Raw genomic sequence first — 6,443 nt, forward strand, 5'->3', positions numbered from 1 at the left:
GAGTCAGCAGTTTCAAGTGCCCAGATCCGGGTTTGGATCTCAGCTCTGTTGTTTGTAACGTGGTGACCTCAGTTCGAATAGGGTGGGTGGTGTGTGGGCTCTGGGCCCAGATGGCCTGGGCTTGAATCTTGGCTTCTCTACCTATGGGCAGGGAGGCCTTGGTCAACACCCCTCACTTTCTTTCTTTTTTTTTAAATATACTTTATTGATTTTTTACAGAGAGGGAGAGGGATAGAGAGTTAGAAACATAGATGAGAGAGAAACACCGATCAGCTGCCTGCTTCACACCCCCTACTGGGGATGTGCCCACAACCAAGGAACATGCCCTTGACTGGAATCGAACCTGGGACCTTTCAGTCCGCAGGCTGACGCTCTATCCACTGAGCCAAACATGTTTCGGCAACACTCCTCACTTTCGGCTCAGTTTCCTACTCTGTACAATGGGGACAGTGTTGGTTACTACTTTATAGAGAGGTTGCTGTGAGGATCACATGACTGCTACACACGTAGGACAGTCCAAGGGCATGGTGAGCTCTTGGGAAGGCTGCAGCTTTTTCCTGAGCCGTTTCTTCCTCTCTAAAATGAGACAGAACTTGCCATGCAGGGTGGCTGAGGACTCCATGGTGTAGTGTATGTGACAACATCTGGCATCTTGTAGATACCCAGTATATTGCTACTACCAATGCTAATCAATAGAAGTTCCCACACCAATAGCTGTGTCTAGATCAGGGGTGGGCAAACTTTTTGACTCGAGGGCCACAATGGGTTCTTAAACTGGACCGGAGGCCGGAACAAAAGCATGGATGGAGTGTTTGTGTGAACTAATATAAATTCAAAGTAAACATCATTACATAAAAGGGTACGGTCTTTTTTTTTTTTTTTAGTTTTATTCATTTCAAACGGGCCGGATCCAGCCTGCGGGCAGTAGTTTGCCCACGGCTGGTCTAGATGACCTTGAAATAATTCATCCTATAGTTTACTGAGGAAGAGAACACAGTTTCCCTACCCACACGCCTACCTGCCCACCCTCCCCGCAGGGTTGGGAAATATTGGACCCCAAGAGGCGCTGCCGTGGAACCCTGGGCAGAAAAGCACCCTGTACCGAGCCAGGCTGTTGACTGAGCGGGTCCGGCAGCTGGCACATGGGGCCGGGGGTGCCTGGATGGAAGAGCTCCAGCTCAGCTCTGTCTCAGCCACTGACCTTGGGTAGCACTTGCACTGGCCTTGGCTTCCTGATCTGTACAATGGAACTGATAAACCAGCCTCACCCCTCACAGGCTATGGGGCTTGGCTAAGCCTGGGAAATAGAGATTATCCCCGTAGTCCTCATCTCCATTCCTTCACGCCCCCACCCCTCACCCAGATGCCAGGGTCAGAGGGGAATCCCTGAGCTGCAAGTCTGTTTCTGGTCTCCATATTGCCCCGCCCCCAAATCTGGAGTTTCGGGGAAGAGTTTAAGGCAGCAGTTCTCAACCTGTGGGTCGCGACCCCTTTGGGGGGTCAAACGACCCTTTCACAGGGGTCACCTAAGACCATCGGAAAACACATAGATAATTACATCTTGTTTTTGTGATTAATCACTATGCTTTAATTATGTTCAATTTGTCACAATGAAAATACATCCTGCGTATCAGATATTTACATTACAATTCATAACAGTAGCAACATTACAGTGATGAAGTAGCAACGAAAATAATTTTATGGTTGGGTCACAACATGAGGAGCTGTAGTAAAGGGTCGCGGCATGAGGAAGGTTGAGAATCACTGGTTTAAGGCTTCTTTTTTTGTTTGTTTGCTTGTTCTGTTTTGTTAATCCTCACCCAAGGATATTTTTTCATTGATTTTTTTTTTTTTTTTTTGGAGACAGAATGGAAGGGAGGGAAGTGAGGGAGGAAAGGAGAGAGAAACATTGATGTGAGAGAGACACATTAATTAGTTGCCTCCCACATGAGCTCCAACCGGGGCTGGGATCAAACCTGCAACCCGGGTCTGTACCCTTCACTGGAAATCGAACCCACCACTCTCAGGTGCGTGGGTTGACGCTCTAACCACTGGCCAGGGAAAGGCTTCTTAGGGGCCCAGAGACCAGGAAGCCCCCAAAACACCGCCTGCCAGGACGGGAAGAGCGAGGAGTCACTCATTCAACCCCCATCCCTGGAGCAGGCCCTGGCGGCTGTTCAAGGTCACCCAGCAAGCGGGGTGCTTCTGGGTCAAGATAATGAGCTGGCTCTGCCATCGCGGGGGTGGGGGTGAGACTCCCTGCTCCCCGGCAGCCAGGAGAGCTGGAGGGGAGGGCGGGGGGCCCCTCAAGCTGAGCTCGGGTCTTTCTCTCCGACCTCACTCCAGGAGGCAGGAAGGGCCCGGTTTGGCATTTGTATCCCCATTTTAGGGAGAAGAAAACGGAAGCTTCCAGAAGAGAAGCCATCACTCAAAAACCTGTGCCCGAATGTTCAGAACAGCATTCTTCGTGACAGCCAGAAAGTGGAAACACCCCAAAGATCCACCAATTGGTGAACGGATGAGCAGAATGTAGTGCAGCCGCATAGAATGTTATTCAGCCAGAAGAAGGATGAGGTGCCGACACACACGCATCACAGATGGACCCGGAATCACTGAGCTCATGGGAGAAGCCAGACACAGAGACCGCACAGCGCAGGGCTCCATCCATGAGAACTGTCCACACAGGCGGGTCCCGGAGACAGAGAGCAGCTGAGTACCTGCCAGGGGCTGGGGGAGGGCCGCGTGGGAGTGACGGCTTAGGGGTACGGAGCTTGTTGGGGTGATGAAAATGTCCTAAAATGGACTGTGGCGATGTCACACGACTCTGTGAATATACCAAAACCAAGTGCTTGTCCACCTTAAGGAAGCCGGTGAGTTACAGGGCATGTGAGTTATAGCTCAACAAAGCTGTTGCCCCAAAGGAAGACGGGCAGGCAGCTAAGATCCCCACGGTGACCGCCAGGAGGGCAGGAGATGCCAGGCTCTGCAGCACACTCCTGGGGGTCCCCACTTCACCTGGGCGAGGTGGCAGGTGGTGGGACAGCTCTGCCTCCCTCTCCCGGGAGCAGGGAGGCCCTGCCCAGCGCACAGCTTTCCCAGGCCTGGCATGGTGCTTGGTGTCCTGGGAAGGGCAGAGGCAGCCCACCGTGGTTACCAGGGAGACGCAGCTGGTAGCATGGCTCCCAGGCGGTGGGAAGGGGAAGATGAGCTGATTATCCAGGGTTCGCCTTGATAGGAGGGCAGCCCTCCTCCTTCCCCTCCCCAACAGGGGGTCCCCAAAATGGGCCAGCAGCATCCAGCCCCGACAGGACATCACTGAGGCTGCTCCCCAACTACTACATCCCCCACCCAGGGGGCACCCTTGAGAGAAAGCAGGGCGTCTGCTCAGGGCGGGAGGGGCAGCGAGGCAACCTCTACAGTGGTGCTGCTCCAGGCCCTCCCCGCATCTTCCTCCTCTTCTGGCACCTGGGGTTGCAGGACTCCCTCCTTCCAGAGCTCCCGGGAGGAAGGAATGGACTGGAGCCTAGGAAGCACTCAGTGGATGCTGAGTGAGAGGTTGCTCTCCCAGGCAGCACTGCTAAACTGGGCGTGGGGGGCAGAGACCCCGCCGAGCGGAGCCAAGCCCACCTGTCACCCTCCTTTCCCTGCCCCCCAGGGACTGGCTCGTCCACTATCCTGCCCCACCCTTCCTCACTTATCCTTCTTATTAAATTCCTGCAATGGAACTCGAAGGCTGGTGCTATTATTACCCCATTTTGTAGGTGAGAAAACTGAGGCCCAGAGAGGCTACGTCACTCACTCAAGGCCACACAGCAATGAATGTCTGAGCCAGGACTCAACCCAGGGCAAGCTGACTCTGCAGCCTGGAGTAGGAAGTCAGGGATCCTGGGTCTGGGCCCTGCATTGTGACTGACTTGCTCTGTGACCTTAGACAGAACCTTTCCCACTCTGGGCCCTGCCAGAGCCCAGAGCTTGAAGGAGCTGCACATGCCCAGCGGCCTACGAGACCAGGGAGAAGGGGCGCAGAGCAAGCCTCGGGTTCAGGTCCTTCCTCCACGTGCTGCTGCAGGAAGGGGCGAGTGAAGACGGGCTTTTGTTGTCTCAATGCCATACATCTGCCCAAGTCTTCTCAGAGGCGACTTTTCATTTTTCAACTTTCCAGTCGCCCTGGAAGGTTGAAATTACAATTGTTTCCATTTTATAGCTAAGGAAGCTGAGGCTCAGAGAGGTTAAGTGACCTGCCCGAGATCACACAGCAGGTAAGCAGCAGAACCCAGATTCCTCGGAAGGTAAACAGCGCACTTCTTGTGAGGACACATTCTGTTCCTAGATCAGCCAAGACGAGGCTGGAGTTTTCTCAAAGGAACTTTCCCTGGGAAACTAAAGGGGAAGATGACTCCTCCAAGAGCAGAGAAACGCACGTGTCTGGAGAGCATTTGTCTCAACGCAAGCCCAGCTCCCAAGGCCTCAGTGCCCATCTGGGGACATCTCCTGCCGGAACAATGCTCTGAAGATGGCAGTCTGAGCGTGAGAGGAGAGCGCAGGCCCAGAGTCCCTGAGTGCCCTACTGAGTGACGCCCCCCACTGCCCCCCGCCCGCTTTCTGAGGCTCAGTTTCCTCATCTGTCAAACAGGCTAATCAGCGTCCCCTGCCCCAGTTACGGGAGGGGTGGCGGGGCTGTGAAGGGGCCCACCGGTGAGTGGGCATCTCCCTGGCCACATGTTTTGGTTCTGACCCTCCGGCCAACCTCCTCTTCATTTGCCTGCATGGACCCCAGTTGACCCGTGATTCTGCAGATGGAGGAGCCAAGAGAGGCAAAAGCCAAGCGTCAGGGCTGCTGGGAGATAACCTGAGGGGGCCCTTGTGACACAGTCAGCATATGGGACCGCGGGCCTGTGACTCAGCCGTCAGCAGGTGACCATTGCCCTGGTGCTGGGGCTCCTCCAAGTCTTAGCTCCCCCAAAGGGCAGGGCAGGAAATGGCTGTCAGAGTCCCCTCCTGACCATGTGGACAGCCTCTCCCTCTGTGCACATCAGAGTAAAGCAAACCCGCTGGACCACCCAGTGCGGTGTGACCTGGCCAGCACCTGCCCCTCTTGGGCTTCACGCGTTCCCTCGGCCGTACAGTCGCCACCGGGCTAGATGCCTCGTGAGGGCCAGTCCAATCATCCTCTGAGGTTGTCAGAAATACATGCTGCCCTGCCAGTGTGGTCAGTTGGCTGGGCACCGACCCCACGCACCAGGAGGTAGCTGGTTCCATTCCCAGTCAAGGGCACACGCCTGGGGTTGTGGACTCAGTCCCAGATGGGGATGTACAGGAGGCAGCCAATTGTTTTGTGTGTTTTTTAAATATATTTTATTGATTTTTTACAGAGAGGAAGGGAGAGGGATAGAGAGTTAGAAACATCGATGAGAGAGAAACATCGATCAGCCGCCTCCTGCACATCTCCTACTGGGAATGTGCCCGCAACCAAGGTACATGCCCTTGACCGGAATCGAACCTGGGACCCTTCAGTCCGCAGGCCGACGCTCTATCCACTGAGCCAAACCGGTTTTGGCAAGGAGGCAGCCAATTGATGTTGTGCTCTCACATTGATGTTTCTTTCTTTCTCTTCCTCTCCTTTTCTCTCTCTGTAAAAATCAGTAAACTATTCTTTAAAACGCACAAAACAAACAAACAAAAAACAACACATGCACAACCAGGGCCGGTAGCTCAGTGGTTAGAGCATTGTCCAGATATGCCAAGGTTGCGGGATCCGTCCCCGGTCAGGGCACATGTAAGAATCAACCAATGATGCCAATAACTCCTTTCCTCTCTCTCTCTCCCTCTCAAATCAATCAATAAATAAACACTCAAAATACATGCTTAAGTGAAACAAAACTGATAGCCAGGCACCTGGACAGCAAAACAAGAGGCGACAGCCCCCCGTCAGAGGCCCCAGGCCAGTGGGGGAGCACAGACAGATGACTAGACTCTGTGTGGGAAATCCCAATACGGTTACCAGTATTGATTACCAACCATGTGCCAAGCGGGGTGCCAAGCCCTCTGTGCCGCACTTCCTCATGTAGTCCTCATAGCCACACTGAGTGATAACTGCCATTGTTACCCCCATTCTTCAGAAGGGTAGACTGAGGCTCAGAGAGGTAAAGGGGTTTGCTGGGGTCACACAGCCAGTCCAGGGCAGCACTTTTGCAACCTGGAGACATTTGGGGGTGTAGGCTCAACCCCTGCCAGAGGAGGGGAGGGAGGACCAGCAGGTCCCCGGAAGCCCCTGCTCTCCCTGGAAGTACTGGGGGCGCAAGCTCTATTTCTGGCTTTGTGCTGACTCAGACCATGGCCTTGGGTGAGTCATTGCCAACACTGGAAGCTTCTAAACAATGCCCCAAGGGAAAGGAGGCGGCCCACGCCCCCTGCGGAGAAGCAGAAGGGCAGGGAAGGATGTG

At 54.2% G+C, this 6,443-nt stretch overlaps 1 protein-coding gene across 1 annotated transcript in view; it reads right to left on the reverse strand.

The window, feature by feature from the left end:
- CSDC2 (cold shock domain containing C2, RNA binding) overlaps positions 1–6,443 on the reverse strand; it is a 13,037-nt gene that overhangs the window by 3,941 nt on the left and 2,653 nt on the right. The gene's annotated exons all lie outside the window — the stretch shown is intronic.

Source organism: Myotis davidii, unplaced genomic scaffold (genome assembly GCF_000327345.1).
Source record: "Myotis davidii unplaced genomic scaffold, ASM32734v1 scaffold428, whole genome shotgun sequence".
NCBI lineage: Eukaryota > Metazoa > Chordata > Mammalia > Chiroptera > Vespertilionidae > Myotis > Myotis davidii.